Source organism: Typopeltis vanoorti, chromosome 8, assembly GCF_054136105.1.
Source record: "Typopeltis vanoorti isolate ZY-2024b chromosome 8, IOZ_Tvanoo_1.0, whole genome shotgun sequence".
In the NCBI taxonomy this organism is placed as follows: domain Eukaryota; kingdom Metazoa; phylum Arthropoda; class Arachnida; order Uropygi; family Thelyphonidae; genus Typopeltis; species Typopeltis vanoorti.
In genome coordinates, this window is record NC_143556.1 from 45,354,761 (window position 1) to 45,373,905 (window position 19,145).

The window sequence follows — 19,145 nt, forward strand, 5'->3', positions numbered from 1 at the left end:
TATTATTATTATTTGACACCTCCAGGGAGTCCAAAGACTTATCGAGGGAGAGTGTGCCACAGCATCGAACGATTGGATCCCTTCCAACTACTAACCGTGCTCAAACTTACTTAACTGAGCCATTAGTAGCAGAGGCTCTACCAATCGACCAACCTTTGCCAAACTAAAAACAATAATTGAAAATAAAAACCTGGCTTTTAAAAGATGGTTAAGTAACAAAAAACAAGAAGATGAAATTGAATATAAAAAAGATGAGCAATTGCCAAAACAGAAACCAGAAAGAGACAAAGAGAAAGCTGGGAAAAATTTGTATCATATCTAGAAAATGACATATACAAAATAAGACCCAATGCATATAAAATTGCCAGCCTAGCTGGCCAAGTGGTTAGCGTATCTGCTCTCCAGCCAAAAGGCTGCGGGTTCGAATCCCACCATGGGCATGGATGTTTGTGATTGTCTGTGAAAATACTAGTGGTGGTGGTGGTGGTGGTGGGCAGTAGATGGCGTTGGTGAGTGCCTTTGTAATTGGTGGATTGAGTGGTAGAGACAGAGAGTTGTGGAGTAAGCCCTCCCTGGAGGTGTCAAATAATAACAATAATAACAAAATACTAAAACATGATATGCAGATATAAAAGAAACTGCAAATATAAATTGTGAAACAGAAGTAAAAGAATTCTTAGATTAGTTTCAGATCTTTGGACGGATAAAAGTGGCATAAAAAATAAAAAAATATATAAAAAAAAAATACGCCAGAAACTTACAAAATACTTTCAATGATATAATAACAATGAAAGAATTAAAGAACAACCTGAATAAAATAAAAAATGACAAACCAGCAGAGAAGATGGAATAAACTTCAAAGTATAAATTTGCTGGAAAAAAAATTTCATCAAAGATCATTAAAATTTTTAAATAAAATATATACAAATGGACAAATATCAATAGAATGGAATACAAGTATAGTAATACCTATATTTAAAAAAGGAGATAAAACGAAACCTGCTAATTACAAAGGTATTAGTTTGTTGAATACAAGCTACAAAATATATAGTGGAATACTTAATGAAAAACTGAAAATATACAGTGAAAAAATACTATTAGAAGATCAAAATGGATTTAGAAAAGAACACTCTACAATGGATGCAGCTTTCTGTTTAAAACTACTTATAGAAAAAAAAAAAAAAAGAGAGAATTTAACAATAGAAACTCATCTTTTGTTTATAGATTACGAAAAAAGCATTTGACAAAGTAAAAAGATATATACTGTTTGATATATTACAAAGATGAAATATACCTAATATTTTACTTACATGCAATATTGAATATATACAAAGATAATGAAATAAAAATAAAAATAAACAAAAAAAATGTCTGAAAAACAATCTATAAACTAAGGAGTAAGACAGGGATGCCCTCTGCTCAAACACTTTTCAATATTTACATTAATGAAATATTAATAAAGTGGAACACCTTAAATAATCCGGATATAGACATTTCCAGGAATAACAAAATAAACACGCTATTAATTGCAGATAAACAAGACAATTTACAATGAACAATATATAATTTAAACATTATGGTAGAACAGTTTGGAATGAAAATTTTCATAGATAAAACTAAAACAATGGCATGTTGTGGACAAATTCCAGTTAGAAGTAAAATAGTTACCAATAATAAAATAATAGAACAGGTAAATACTTTCAGTTATCTTGGATGTGAAATTTCATATAAGGAGAAATATGCATAAAATTAAAAACTTGAAAATTTTTATAGATTACAGGCCTGATAAATAAACCACTCCACTCAATCCAAATATAGTACAAAAAGAAACACGCTTGAAATTTTCAATACTTTAGCAATGCCCACATTATTATTATTACGGGCGACTCCAGGGAGTCCTTAGATTCATCGAGGAAGGCCCTAAACATCATGTAAACACAACTATACGACATTCTCACAGTATCTATCATACCTTGCATTGAACTCACTCACCGTCCTAGCACAACAGGCCCTGGCAGCTTATTTCACTCATTTACCACTCTAAAAGTAAAGAACCCAGCTCTAACACCCCTGCTAACCACACTCTTGACCAGCTTCCATAGGTGTCCCCTAGTTCTCCCACCACCCGTCCTGATCTCAAAAATATCCTCTGAATTAATCCTATAGAAACCCTTTAGCCATTTGAATGTCTCAATCATATCTCCCCTTTTCTGCCTATCAACTAATTTCTGCAACCCACAAATCTTCAACCTGTTCTCATATGGTTCATCCCATAGACCTGCTATCATCTTAGTCACTCGCCTCTGGATCCTTTTCACCTCCTCTATATCAAGAAGGAACCTAGGTGACCAAATCTGGGCACAGTAGTCGGGATGAGGTCTTATTAAGGCTCGGTACAAAGGAACAATAACTTGCTTGTCTCTGCTCGTCAAGGTATTTTTCAACAACCAAGTGAGTCGATTTGCTGATTTAGCTACTTTTGCAATGTGCTCCCTAAACTTCATCTCCCTATCCACCTATACTCCTAAGTCCCTGGCCTCATCAATCTCCTGGAGTACAGTTCCACCAATATGATATACTGCTGCTAATCTTTTCACCCCAAAAAGCATAACCCTACACACTAAACTGACATCCATTTTCCTTAGCCCAGTCCTCTAAACTATATCCAAATCATCTTGCAAAATTTTGACATCCCGTGCGCTCACTATTGCTCTACCCAACTTTGCATCATCAGGAAACAAGTGAACAATTCCTCTCAGATCCTTTCCTATATCGTTAATGAACAAATTAAACAGCAGTGGCCCAAGGACAGAACCCTGCGGCACACCACTAGTCACAGGCCGTCTTTTGGACTCTACTTCTGAATAAACCACTCTCTGATATCTCTCCATCAACCACCGTCCTAGCCATCCCACCAACCCTATATCCATCCCCATATGCTGCAGTTACTGATTAGAATTCCATGTGGTATCCTGTCAAAGGCTTTAGCAAGGTCCAATAGAATCACTGTAAACCCTTACTCTTATCCAGTTCAGCCTTCACTGTGTTATAAAACGTGAGCAAGTTACTGAGGCATGATCTACCCTTCACAAAACTATGTTGTTGTCCCCATACAGTATCCCATTTTCATCTATCCAATGCTGTATTTTTCTCTTGACTAATTTCTCCAAGACCTTGACAACGATTCCTGATATGCTGATCATTTGGTAATTTACAACAGCAGTCTTGGAACCTCCTTTATGCAGTGGAACTATTTTCCCCTCTTTCCATCCCCTCGGGACTAACCTAGACCCAAGACTCAAATTAAACAAAATGGTCAAGGGCACTGACAATTCTTTAGCCGCTTCACGTACGACACGAGCTGGTATACCATCCAATCCCACAGAAGTATTGACATTGAGGTTTTGTAATAGACTATTCACCTCCACTTCATTCACCACAATTCCCGTATAATCTATTGGTTCATTCATTACTGCAATGTCACCACCTGGATGATATACTCTTGCAAAGTGCTCGCTCAGTAATTCAACTATATCAACTGATTTGGTTACCTCCCTACCATCGGCATTCTTTAAAATCATTCTGCCATATACATTTTTTCTTTTACTTGCAACATATCGAAAAAACTGTTTGGGATTCTCTTTAGCCTGCATGGCTAATGTTCTTTCATAATCTGTTTTTTGCTTTTCTTACCACACTCGTTACCATTCTGGCCTGCACTTTATACTGTTCATGTGCCTGCTGGTCACCTTTCTCCTTAAATTCCCTCCATAGTTGTTTCCTTTTTTGCAGCTCAAGCTCATTCATCCAAATGTCTTCTGGCATTTGGACTCTAGGCATACAGTCAGTCATTGCCTCATGCAAACATTTCTTAACTGCCTCCCATGCACTATCAACCTCTAGCCATTGCAGTTTTACATGTCATGGCACTGAACCAATCAAACTCCTAAGCTTGACATACTTACCAGCCTGATAATTCCATATGTACCCTGTCTTAATTGAAAATTCCACACATTTAGCCACCACCCAAGTCAAGACTCTATGACTCTCACCAATTGGTGGCAACGTGGTCATATTCGTTACAGCCAAATTCTCAAATGCAATTACTAGGTCAAGCACTCTCTGACCCCTAGTATTTTCCATTACATGCTGTCGCAGATAGTTATCCCTTAATAACCACATAAAATCTAATTCCTTCCTCCCATGTGGGAGGAAGGAATTGGATTTTATGCTTTTATGCCTCTCCTCCTTCCAATCAATGCTACCATAGTTGAAATCTCCCATAATAATTACCCTCTTTCCACTCATTTCTGCTATTTGCTTATGCATACTATCTCCATCATCTATTCCACCAACTGGTCTATAGCAGCACCCAACTGTATATTTTGTTCTGCTAGTTTCAATCTCATACCAAATAGCCTCAAATGTGCTCTTTTCTCTATCCTGCAGTTCCACTTCTATTTTCCTTGGCTGTAGCTCATCTGCTATCATCAATAACACTCCTCCCCCATTTTATTCTCTCTGTCACTCCTGAACACACCATACCCCTCACATTCAATCCCACTAGCTATATCATCTTCTGTCAGCCATGATTCACTAATGCCAATAACCTGTGGCCTGAAAGTGACAACCAAGGCCAAAAATTCTTCCTTCTTGTTCCTAATACTTCTGGCATTAGTATACATGAATTGCAGAAGCCCATTTGTCCCATCCCTATTTTGATGCCTAATTCTAACTATCCCATTCTGATTTGTTGTCTTTCGTACTCGCTCGGGCATATTACACACATTCATACACTCAACAGTCTCCCTAAACTCTGCATATCTACTCCCCCCCCCCTCCCCTTAATAACTCTAGTTTCCCTGATTCTGCACATCCACTTCCACTACATTCAACACTTTTTCAAGTCTCCGTACACCAAATCCATTCAAATGTAAACCATCCATCCTTCTTATATAAATCCCTTCGCCCATTGAACTCAATCCACAAATTCCACACCACTCCTCCTGCATAATTCACTCATAATGTCATTAGTAATTATGGCCCTCCTTCTATACTCTTCACTGTCATACCATGCAAGAGACTCATCATCCTAACTCTCTCACTCTTCTCTTTTGCTACCTCAAGCAATTCCTTCAAATCCTCTCTCATAGCCATTTTGTCTCCTTTCAAATCATTTGTACCTGCTACTACTATCAATTCTTTCACCCGCTGCTTTTGCAATCTAACTGACTCGCTTTCATCCTTAACGTTCGCACCAGGTTGTTACGATTTTGTTAAACTAGTCGGTATGCTCGATAAACGTTTCTGTCAACGCTCCAGCTGCCGATTTGTCCTGTGTATCGCTCCACGTAACAGTGCGATCTCACTCATTGCATCAGTCTCATCATTTTTATTTCCCGTTAATTCATTCATTCGTTCTGTATGTTTACCTTCATTCTCACTTTCAACGCCACTCTCAAAGCTATCTGGTACTACCTCGCATATCACTATTTGCTACATTCTCACTTTCAACAACGATATCGCCCTCACGACATGAAACACTCTTTAAATACTCACATTCCTTACACTTTCTGCACACATTCACTCCACTATCATTGTTTAACCAGACTCCAACTGCTCTCCTCAATGCATACATTTCGCAAACGGTACACTGAATCAAATCCTTTAAATTAAAATTTTTAGGCAAAGATGGCAACCTGGACGCCATCTTTGTATTCCTCTTCATGGGGGCCATGAGCACAAATAATCGTATCTATCAATTTACTAATTAAAATACTCAGAAAACACACAAAAATCACCCAGACATGCTAAGATACGAAAAGTAAATAATACTATGTGAGATTCAAGCAAATTTACCAATTATTACTCAAAATAATACTTATCTGTTCAGGAGCTCTCTACAAACACGACTTGTATGAGGTTGCCCTCATACAATTTATGGACACCCTTCTCCTTTGTTTTCGACAATTAAAGAAATGGGCTGCTGAGTTTAAACATGGCCAGACCAGCCTTGAAGATGATTCACATCAAGGACTTATATGAAAAAGCTTTGTGTAAGATGAGTACCGTGCTTGCTCACAGCAGATCAAAAATGCACTCGCATGAAAATCTCTGAACAGCGCTTGAAGCATTTTAACATGAATAAAACTGATTTTGTGCATTGATTTATTACTATGGATGAGACTTGGATTCACCATTACATACCAGAATCCAAACAGCAGTCAGTCAGTTGTTCAGCACCAAATGAGACAAAGTCGGTTCCATCAGCAGGAAAGGTCATGGCATCGGTGTTTTGAGATGCTAAAAGTATTTTGTTTATTAATTATCTTGAAAAGGGTAAAACAATAACCGGGGAATATTATTCCAATCTTTTAAACAGACTAGATGAAAAAATTCACAAGAAAAGACCCAGTTTGCAGAAGAAAAAAATCATCTTTCATTAGGACAATGCACCTGCCCACGAAAGTGTTTGGGCAATGGGAAAATTAAGGTATCTGCACTATGAATTGTTGGAACCCCCATCCTATTCCCCAGATTTGGCTCTCTCTGACTTCTATCTCTTCCCAAAACTAAATCTCTTCCTTGAAGAAAAACTGGTCAGCGTTTTTCTTCAAATCATAAGGTGATTGCAGCTGTAGAGGGATCTTTTGCAGATCTTACTGAGAACCACTACAGGGATGGGATAATGGTGCTGGAATAAGTGTATTAGTCTTAAGGGAGATTATGTTGAAAAATAAAAATAATTTTGAAATTATAAATTCGTTTTTTCATTGTTAGGTCGAGAACTTTTCAGGCCTCTCGTATATATTCAAATAAGATCAAAGTTCTAAATTCCAAAAGCCCTAGTACTATAATGAATGACATGCATACATGTTGTGCGACTGTTCAGGATTCTTTCCAATGGAACAGTTATAGAAAAGAATGAAATCTTTCATATTCTTATTCACAAGGTTTATTTTCTAGAAGGGAAGATGAACAGTGCACGCAATGCTTTGGATATGAGAAGTAAACCTGCAAGAGACTTTGTGGTGATTGTAGAAATGAACGATCTGGTTAGGCACAGGGAGAATGTGAGAATGGATATCAGGTGATTATTTGAGGACACTTAAAGAAAATAACATGGCAGGAAAGGTAGTTAATATGTTGTCAAAACATGACAATGAGTTGACATGGCAAGCAAAAATCATGAACAGTATGCTATCTGAGCTATGTATGAGGAGAAAAGGTTGCAAACAATGGATCAGAGCATGTCAGAGATGATGTGAAAGAGCAGGAGAGTGGAACAAGTGAGATTGAGGTATTTGTGAAGAGGGAGGAAAGTAGTGAGAGAAAGAGAGATATGAGAATGCAAAATCAGGGAAGTGGTGGGAGGGGTTTAGGATAGACAGTAATATGTAAAATCTAATATAGAAAAAAAAATAGAAATATTTTTTCTATGTCGATTTTACATGGGCGATTAAATTACATATTATACTTGTAAGTAAAAGAATGTATAACTTACTGTACTGAGATAAATGTTAAAATATCTGAATAAGAACCACTAGATTTGTAACAAAAATTAAGCTCAGACAGGATTAGGCTAAGAGACCTAAGGCTAGCAACAGTTGCGAAGGTCACTGCGTGTTTTCCTACCAAAACCCAGCAATAGCATGGGTGACGGAGAAAACTCTCCAGTAAATCTGGGGGACTTTAGAGAAGACGGACCAAAGTCAGTAGAATAATATAAAAGACAGAGATTGAATGGCTAGGGGCTTTCGTTTCGAAGTTTGTTCCTGTGCCAGGCCTTTCCGAGGATGAGGAGAGTAGCATTCCTGTGAGCAGCAGTTCCGACGAAGATGGGAAGTTCGCTAGTAGTAGATACAGCCTTTCCAAGATATCCCGCCATGAGATTCCCCGATGATCAACTTGTGTGCTGAATTATTGCAGCCGTGTTCTAACGCCCGATCGAAAGTTAGCTGGGAAGAAGCGGAACGTGCCCATAAGCCTTGAGGATCTATGATTGTGTAATGAACTAGAAAGATTGTAAGTAGAATGCTGCATGTAATATCCTAGATTGTGAAGTTCAAACGAAAAATGTTGGTTTTATTATCTAGTGGCATAGAAGGTGTTAGAAAGAATCGGAAAGTCGTATTCTTGAGTGTGAATAGTATAATACAGAGATCTAAAGATTTGCTTATGATAAGTAATGCTAAGAGAGAATGTGGTTTAAGTTTTGTCCCTTATTGTTTACAACGCGAGAGACGTTTAAGTGTGTTAAGTTTCATCCAAGTGTCTGAAAAGTTGATGTGTAATTATGATATCTTTATGTCAAAGATGAAGTGAAATGCTTAATTGATTTTTTTGGGGAGTTAGACATGTGACAAGTATTGTCTCCAGTGTATTCTTGTTGTCTTAGTTAGAACCAGACACGTGATATGTGTTGTTTGAATGTTGTATATAATTTGTCTTAGTAAGAATAAATTTTTTTTTTGTTAATAGCTTGACTGATCTTGTTTAGCCAATGCACTTCTCATAAAAATACTGAACCTGTGCGACCTGAGAGTAGTAATAGCCATGACTGACTGATTAATTAATAAGAGTTGCTTGAAATAAAAGGTCTTTAGTCTTTAGCTTGAGGTAAAACTAAGCTAAAGACTAAAGGATTAAGATTAATTATGAGTTTTATGCATGAATAAAACAAATTGAAGTCTATAGACAATTTTAACTAGCTCAAGCAACTATGATGGGAGGGAGAGTGCTGTTGGTAACAGTAGGAGAATAATGCCCACACATGGTTGATACAGAAGGGAAAATAGTGGTAGTGGTTTTGAGGCAGTAAAGCATGAAGTGGATGCTGACAGGATAAAATATTTAGTTTATTTAGTTGGATGTTACTAAGCCTGGGAATTTGGAGAAACGGAGACAAAGAAAATAAATAACAAAGAAAACTGAAAAACAAAGAAACATGTGCATTTGGACAAAGAAACTTTGTCTCCAAATATACAAGCAAAATATTTCAGTGAGCAAAAGAGAAGGGTGACCATGGCATTCTCTGTTAACAGAAAACCCACCCACCAGCAGATATATTCATAAACTGTCATCCCAACCAACAGTATGAGATTATAACTTTATACCACAGGGCTAAATAAATTAGTTCAGATAACAGTGCCCTCTTCACTGAACTTTACCATCTTTACAATTCCTACCATATCCAAAAAAAAATTAACACCTCAAACCCATGCCCCCTCCCCTCTAGAACAGACCACCAAAGCTATCACTATTCCATATATTCAAGACACACACCTGAAAAACTCACAAAAATATTCAAAAAATACAACCTTTCAACCACTTCATATAAAAATTATCCATTCCTTATCTGCTCCACCAAAGACCAGCCACAGTCTCTAGACCTGCCAGGCGTTTACCAGGTCTCTTGTAGTTGTAAACTATCCTACTGTGGCCAAGCAAGCAGGAAAGCCAACATCAGAAGATAGAGGAAATCTCAAAGGATAGTTTGTATTTAGAAGACATTGGATCCAAATAGTTTTGTAGTTCTTCTTCTCCCTTCTATGTATTAGGCCTACTGGCCTGTTACAGGGTTAATTGAGCCCTTCTAAGTCGTACCCGCCCCAAGGATAAGGTGACAAGCCCTATGCCTCTCAATATGTCCTGTGGCTGTAGCTCGTGTTCACAGAGCCGGTTTGCCTGCTTGCGGGAGGAAAAACCTCAGATAAACTGGGGAGAAAAACCCTGCTGTCCATGCCCAAGACCGGCTAACTTGGCTATGTCTGAGAAAGATCCTTAAGCCCTCACGTCCGCCGATGGGAATCGAACCTAGGCATATGGTTGCGAAGTGCATAGTCACAAGGCTAACTGCAAGGACTTAGTTTTGTAGTTATTAATTTAAATATATTTACTATGTATATAGTTTTATTAAGTTTCATTAAATATATAAATTTTTTAATTTGCTCTGGAGCCAATAATTTTCTGAATTCTAAAAGAAATGAAGTTAAAAATTACTGTGCCAATTGGATTGAACTATTGCAAATAACACTCGGCATAAAAAATAGTCTCTTTAAAGAGATAAACAAATTGGCAGTAGTGCTAGTATACTGCACTCGTTTCTCATTTGACAAACTTCATACTACATAAATAAAAAAATAAATAATTTTAACACTATATACATACAACTTTACTGTGATACATGTTATTATATCAAGGTTTAATAATTATACAATATATATAATAATATGTCAGAAAGATTTGTTTAACATGAAAACAGAAATACAAAAAAATATACATTACAAGAGAATAACAGCTATAAATTAAGTTGCAAATGGACTGCTGACATTTGAAGGCCTTCTGGATGTCACAGTATATCGTTAAGCACGTTCATGCAAGCATGATCTTGCATATGCCAAAGTTGGATAGCTGAAGAATGACAATCAGAGAGTGTACAGCTGAGGATAGTATTAAGGTGGACCGGAATGAAGAAAATTTCTGTCGAGTCAATAATTCTTCTCTCAAGCTCATCATAACATCGAAAAATGTTTTCTGAGTTCCAGATCACTGGAACTCCAGATCTCTGTCGAGTCAATAATTCTTCTCTCAAGCTCATCATAACATCGAAAAATGTTTTCTGAGTTCCAGATCACTGGAACTCCAGAACTTCCAGATCACATGAACAAGAATATGAACATGTGTGATATCTCTCACATGTTCTTCTAAATGCAACTCAAAGGGCACATTGCAGTTATACCAAAGATGATAACTCCTGGATACTTCAACTAATCATGTTTCCGTTTAGGTGTACTGAGTAAGGAATAGATTTTGGAAAGAGGAGTAAAAGAAGTGTAGATTTTAAATTACTTGAGAATTTTAGCTAACTTTGGTGACACGGAGCTTATATACGGTAAAAATATAAAACCTTTTACAACATTACTGTCTTCAATAGGGTGAGGAGGTGAATTAAATAACAGCTTATTAGTAGTCTGTTTACTAATAAATCATTCTTCTGAAAGGTTGTAAGATGAAACTGTAATTTTTTGGCGATCTCTTCTTTCAAATCATAAAAACAGTATTTGCTTTTGAAAATTTACATTACATAAATCTTTGTTTATGAAGAATATATGAATGAATAAGTTGTCTTTATCAATTACAGGTTGGTAGGATGTTGTACTTAATTCAGTGCTACAATAAATAAAACTTCTAACTTGTTTGGCTTGCATCTGTGCAGTAGGGGAAAGGATGTTTTTCACTGTAAAAGATCAATCAGGATGATCAGAGAAAACAATTTTGTTATTTATTTTCAAAGAGCTCAAACTTAACTTGTGGATATACCTACAATTATATTCACCTTTATTGACAATCCTGTTCTTATAATTCTAAGGAAGCTAGTAATGGATTTAGTGAAATATTCATAACAGACCAGGCACCAATATCTGTTTATTGTAATTTGTTTAAGTAACAATACAAAAAGAAATGGGATTATAACATTTTTTTTTTTTTAGAGTTTAGAATTCTTCCCTTGATTGAAATGAAATAAAAAACAGTTTGGGAAAGTACCACCTTTCCATCAGAACCAGACTAAATACAGTAAACTACTGTTTTGTTTATATTTGTTGTGATTAACTCTCTTAACAATGTACACCAAAGCTGTTGTCAACATCCTGGAATACTCCCTCGAAACACAAAGGAATATATCATCACTTTGTGTTTTGAGGATACATGAAGTAATATCATCAATCTCTACAGCCTTATTAACATCAAGTTTGCTCGAACACCAGTCCCTTCTTCACCATTCCCAGTGCATTCAAGTTCTGCATGATGTCACATTCACAGGGATGAAGTACCTTTATAAATAGCTCATTTAATATTTCGCCTATATCCTCAGCAGTGGTTATCATTCTACCATTAGAGAAGAAAGAATGATTATTCTTTCTTCTCTGCCCACATATTAAAAGAACTACCTGAGATTTCTTCTGGTCGCAATAGCTAACTGCTGCTCATACTGTGCTTTTGCTACCCTGACCAAGCAAGTCACCTTCCTTGTCTGTTTTTTGTGCTTCTCATGCAGCTGATTATTACCACTCATCTCGTGCTACCTCCATAATGCTCTTTTCTAGACTGCATGCTTAACCTCTTCATTCATCCATTTTACACCTGCCTTATTCAACCTCCTGACTGTTGTAATACATTCACACACTGCCTCTTCCAATTCTCACCCATGATATAACTGCAAGCTTTCTTCTGAGTTTTTCATAATCACCAGCCTTATAGTCTTGCATATATCCCTTTCTCATAGAAGTCTTCATATGGATGCTCATCACCCAGGTGATCGCTTCATGGTTACTCTCAGAAAATGGAAGAAGATTCAACACTCAATTGATAAAAACATCCTCTGGTGACTTGACCAAATCCAACACTCTTGATCCTTGTGTGCTCTTTGACATGTTGCATAAAGCAAGCATCTCTAAAAAAAAACTAGAAATTCATTCTCTTCATTCCAATCTATGTTACCAAAATTAAAATCATGGCCCTCTTCCATAACACCCTCTCTGTTTTGCTGTAGTAGCAGACTTGCTATATTTACTCTCTCTTGTTTTTTTTTTTTTAATTCTTCTGATGTCATTTGTGGCTAACCAAAACAATCAACAATTTCACTTTACCTTTTTACATCATGAGAGACTCATTAATATCATTCATTTTAGCACCAGGGAAATAAGATTGTCATGCTGTCATTAAGTGCTACTCTTATCACAGAATATACTGACTGAGCCTCCATAGCTCAGTCAATATATACGAAGCCCTTTGGTTCGGAAAGACCTGGATTCGATTCCCATCCATGATGCGAGGAACCTTATCTAGGTCTCTTTCGATTAAAGGTGAGTTAGCCAGTCTCATACGGAGGTAGAGGGTTTTTTCTCCAGGAAACTCAGGTTTTTCATCCCCTAGAACAGGCAAACCGGCCCCGTGAACACACGCTGCTATCAAAAAATACTTAATCCCTCATTAGGAGGGCTCAACCAGTCCTAAGGGGCAGTCGAGGATCTGGGGGAATCCCACAAGAATAAAATAAAAAATCACAGAATAATCATCAAATAAACTTTCTCCTTGTTCTCCTTTTCTTGCTTTGTCATACATTCCTTTTTCTTACCTCACACTTTGTTCTTTCTCATCTCTATCGCCTACTTGATGTTTCTGCAATTGTTTGAGCTCTTGCTTTGTCCTATGAAGGACTCCACATAAGTTATTTCTTTCATGGTGCCTTCATCATTCATTATTCTGACTTTCTGCCACTTAATTTTATTAACAATTTTGCCTAAACATTTTCCCACCTTTGGCATGCAAAATCTCAAAACAATTCTAACATATTCACTCAACAGTCTGATTTCTTTCCACAAATTGTTAATATTTAATAGCAAATGCATTTTTCACACACACACTACACCGAACAAAATCTCTTATCCCCCCCCCCCCCTAACAAATATGCTGCTTAGAAAGAAGTCAACAGGCACCTCCATGGGCAAGGTGAATCATGCCATGTAATGAGTCATGTGTTTGTAGCCAGTATAAATTGGAGGAATATGATGCTCCTAAATCATAAATACAGGAAACAACTGTTTTGTTTATATTTGTTGTGATTAACTCTCTTAATATTCTATTGTGTGACTGTGTCTGGATGATATAGTTGCATGAAGGAAATTGACAGAATTTAAAAGAAGCATAACAATAGGATGACATGTTGCAGATCTATCTTTTTGGCAAATTGTTCACAAATTGGGTCATCCCAAGTCAACAATCAGCAATACCATAGTATCACTGATTGTTAGAAGTACAAGAAGTCAATTGCAAGTGCTACCCACAGTGGATGACCCACCACACTCACTGAAAGTGACCATAGGGTGGAGTACAGAGGATAATATGTAAAAACAGCCATTCATTGACAGACCTGTTGAATGCAGAATTTGGCACATTGACTGGAACACCAATCTGCACAAAAACATTCAGAACCGAGACTCACAACATGGGTTTTCATGGTACGACTGCAATATGTAAGCCCCATATCACCTGAACCAACATGCAGTGTCATCTTCAGTGGTGCAAACAGTGTGTAGTCAGATGTGAAAGCTTGGAAAACTGTGTTAAAGAGCAATGAATCACATTACACCCTCTACTGAGCAGAATGATGGGTGGAGGTGTGGTGGATGCCTGTTGAATATCTCTTACCAGAGTACATAACCCCAACTATGAAATTCAAAGGTGGAGGTGTGATGGTATGGTCCTGTTTTTCTTGGTTTGGCCTCAGAAATCTGTTTATGGTGCCACAAACACTGAATTCTGAGAGGTATCTGAACATTCTGAACAATGCTTCCTACTTTCTATAGCTATATAAGTGATTCTATAGCTCTTATAATGCACTGTGTCTGGGCTACTGTAACTGCATGGTTTGCAAACATAAATGTCACCACACATTTTCTGGCTCCAGAACCCTCATCTCAACCCTACTGAACATCTGTGAGATGAACTGGAACATCAGGTGAAGTCAAAGCACGTCCGTCCCACAACAGTCATTACATGCCCACAGGAAGAATGAATCAAAATTCCCATTGATTGCTATTGTACACTTGTGGATAGTTTGGCCGTAGGATTGCTGCAGTCATCGCAGGAAAAAGGAGGTCCCATAATCTTATTAAGACAGCTGCCATAGCTGTTTGTTCTTCACACTATGGTGTCCATTGACTTCTTTCCAAGCAATGTATGTCTTTGCTGGCATTATTCTATTGTGCAACAGCACGATACTGCCAATATCTAGTATAACATAAAAGATATAACATATTAATCACGCCTCATAAATCATAACCATAATCAATATTATTCACAATTATCAACAATAACATTAATAAGAGTTTTCTTGTTGCGCGCGTGTGTGTGTTCATTCTCTGTACATTTAAGCAATATCACTGAGTAGAAACCTAACAGGTGTTTGCCATTATTATTATTGGCAATGTCTTTTCTTCCTTTTAAAAGATTTTTTCCAAAATATTCTTGTATGACTGGAATCCATTTCCTGCTTGTACTCTTTTGGTCTCCAGCAAGAACCAGCATTTCCTTCTTCATATTGGCAGTCTTCTTTAATAACTCAAATAATTTCTCTGTTGCTTTCTTACTAGAACTTTCTATGGAACCATAAACACAAATAAGGTCACTCTCAAATTTCTCATTTTGAAAATTGTCACCATCACATATTAATGAATATCAACAGTTGCTCCCTCCTTTCTCTGATGGCTACCACCAAGTAAAGTGCCCTATTATTTAGACACTTTTCTGCTATTTTGGTGTCTTACTATCCTGGCAAGAGCATTATTTTGATCATCCAAATTCCTGACATGTACCCTCAAGGGGTGTACAGGATATGATAGTAATACATGAAAAACTTACATCATTACTAACTTCCAAATCAATTTGTTACCTATCAAGACTCCAACATTATTAAATCTTATATTCCTATCTTCTAAGGCACTTTTTACTGTATCAATCCACCTATATCTTGGTCTTCCTCTGGCTCTTTTTCCTGCAAACCTGGCAGGAACACTTGTTTTGATAATCTTTCCTCTCCCATTCTGTTTAAGTGGCCATACAACCTGAGATTAGTTCTGTAAACACTTCCTGGGTGCTAACAACATCAAGTTCATTTCTAATATTAGGTAGGACAAAGGGACCACTGCATTTCATGTATACTAATGCCAGGAGTATTAGGAACAAGAAGGAAGAATTTTTGGCCTTGATTGGCTCTTCCTGGCCACAGGTTATTGGCATTAGTGAAACATGGCTGATGGAAGATGATATAGTTAGTGGGATAGAATGTGCAGGTTATAGTGTGCTTAGGAGGGACAGAGAGAATAAAATGGGGGGAGGGGTGTTATTGATGATAGCTCATGAGCTGCAGCCAAGGAGAATTGAAGTTGTATCGCAGGATAGTGAAAAGAGCTTATTTGAGACTATTTGGTGTGAGATTGAGACTGGCAGAACAAAATATACAGTTGGGTGCTGCTATAGACCAGGTGATGGAATAGATGGTGGAGATAGTATACATAAACAAATTGATGAAATGAGTGGGAGGAGGGTAATTATTTATGGGGGATTTCAACTATGGTAACATTGATTGGAAGGAGGAGAGGACACATGAGGAAGGAACTGGATTTTATTCAATTATTAAGGGATAACTATCTGAGACAGCATGTAATTGAAAATACTAGGGGTGTGAGAGTGCTTGACCTGGTAACAGCATCTGAGAATTTGACTGTAATGAATATGACCATGTTGCAATTATCTTTTTTTTAATGTATTGTATAAACCTACTAACTCTGCCATGGGATCCTTAGGGGTCTCATGCCAGTCCCAAGCCTTGATAAAGGAGGAGGGTCGATCAGATGAGTGTTGATGCTCTGACCGTAAAGAAAAAACATCATTGTTATCTGATGCCTATACAATCAACAGCTACAGCATGCCAGCCAGATAAACAAGGCCCGCGATACCAATCGGTGTTGGATCGAAAAGTGGGATACCGAAAGGAAACTAAAACTAACAGAACTGTTATCAGTAGGAACGTGGAATGTGCGGACACTCTGGATGTCAGGAAAATTAGAACTACTTTGCGAGGAAATGAAGAGATATCGGTGGAATATACTAGGATTGGCAGAGATGAGATGGACATCATCTGGAGAGATCAATGGATGTGAAGTAATATGGTCAGGACATGACACCATGCACGAAGCAGGAGTTGGCTTCCTTCTTAGCAAAAGAGCGCGAGAGGCACTGTTAGGCTACAAACCAGTTAATGAACGAATCATAGTAGCAAGATTTCAGGCAAAGCCATTCAACATATCAATAGTCCAGATATATGCACCCACATCTGACAGCACAGATGAGGATATTGACTTATTCTACAAAGATCTGACAGAGACAATAGAAACAATACCAAAGCAAGATGTGCTATTTATTGAAGGAGATTGGAATGCCAAAGTTGGAATAGATAATGATGGTTGGGAAAGAGTCATGGGAAAATATGGTTTCGGAGAAAGAAATGAACGAGGTAAAAAATTGTTAGAATTTGCTGTGGACCACGAGATGATGATCTGTAACACACGATTCCAACAAAAGGAGTGTAGAAAATGGATGAGGCGATCAAATGATGGGAAAACCAAAAACATGATTGATATGATTATGATTAAAAGAAGATGGATAACATCAGTACAGCAATGTCGAACTTTTCAAGGAGCGGATATAGACTCGGACCATAGTTTAGTGATTGCAAACATCAAGATGAAACTAAAAAAAAATATATAAACCCCAACATCAAAATAGAAGAGATGCAGCATGAATAAGTGAAGCAGAAATAGGAAGAAGGTACAGAACAGTGTTAGAAGAGAAACTTAAAAGTGTGGAGAAAGAAAAAAACTCGAATTTAAGAGTGAAAAGAGGAATGAAGGCAATAGAAGATGCAGTTGAAGAAACAGTACCAGAAGATCAAGAAGAAATGGATTACACAAGAAACACTGAAGTCAGTACAGGAGAAAAGAATGTTGAAGATAAGAAGGGATACATCAGAACAAATAGAAGAGTAATATAGAAGAAAGTGTAATGAGGTGAAAAAAGCAGTCAGAATGGATAAGATGAAATGGTTAGAAGCACATTGCAACAATATAGAACAGTACTATGGAGAGCATAAAACAAGGGAGTTATACAAAATGATCAGAACCATTAATAGAAAGTGGCAACCAAAACAGACCACAATTAAAGATGAAAAAGCAAAGTATTGATGAATAAAGAAAAAAATTGTACAGCGGTGGACAAGATACTGTAGTGAGTTATATGAAGATAAACTAGATTCAGATATCACCACCAGGTAATGAGCATGATATGGACATTTTAAGAGGAGAGGTAGAAAAAGCAATAGGACGGCTAAAACACAACAAGAGTCCTGGTAACGATAACATTACTGGAGAAATGATTAAATATGGTGGTGAAGGTATGGTTACAGAAATGCACCAACTATGTAATATGGTATGGAAAGAAGGGAAAATGCCAGAGGAGTGGGCGAAATCAATATTAGTAACATTATAAAAGAAAGGAAATAAGCTAGAATGTAAAAATTATAGAACAATTGCCTTGATAAGTCACCTTGGTAAAGTGATGATGATCATACTGACAGAACAATTGAGAACACAATTGGAAGCATACCTTGCAGACGAGCAAGCAGGATTTAGGAAGGATACAACTACAATTCAACAGATTTTGACAATGAGGTTAATAGCAGAGAAAGCTAGGAGAAAAAACAAAAACATATATACTTGCTTTGTTGATTTTCAGAAAGCATTTGACAGTATTGACCAGAAAGTGACATTAGCAGTTCTGGAATCCTATGGAATTGATAAAAAAACTAATAGCTATATTAAAAGATGTTTATCAGAATGCAGTTGCAGCAGTTAGAATAGGTGATGATTTGGGGAAATGGTTTAAAACAAGCAGAGGTACTAGACAAAGAGACCCAATATCACCAAGCATTTTCATCGCACATTTAGAAAGAGCAATGGAATAAAATGAAAGAAGATGCCAAAGGAATATCTGTACACGGAATGAGAATTAACAATCTGAGATTTGCAGATGACATTGTTATTATTGAAGAAGACAAAAGAGAACTACAAAAAACACTAAAACTGTTAAATGAGGAATGGAAGAGATTTGGACTTGTTATGAACTTTGAGAAAACAAAGACAATGGTATTTGGTGAGAAGAACATGAAACAAAAGCTACAAGTGGATGGAACTGATATAGAAAATGTAGAACAATTCACATATTTGGGAAGTAAACGGACATATGACTTGGACTGTAAAAAAGAAATAAAGATCAGGATTGCAAAGGGAAGAACAAATCTGAAGGCCATGGATAACATCTGGAAAAGTAAAGTAATCAGTCTGCAAACAAAACTAAGAGTACTGGAAACATGCATCTTCAGCGGTGTACTGTACGGATCTGAAACGTGGGTAATAAATAAGGAATCAAGAAAAAGAATTTTGTCATTTGAAAGAACTTGTTACAGGAAGATTCTAAGAATAGGATGGGTACAGAAAATCACCAATGAAGAGCTCTATCAGAAGATA

At 37.0% G+C, this 19,145-nt stretch overlaps 1 protein-coding gene across 1 annotated transcript in view; it reads right to left on the minus strand.

Annotated features, from left to right (window-relative positions):
• LOC150103962 (three-prime repair exonuclease 1) overlaps window positions 1-19,145 on the minus strand; it is a 63,340-nt gene that overhangs the window by 12,775 nt on the left and 31,420 nt on the right. The gene's annotated exons all lie outside the window — the stretch shown is intronic.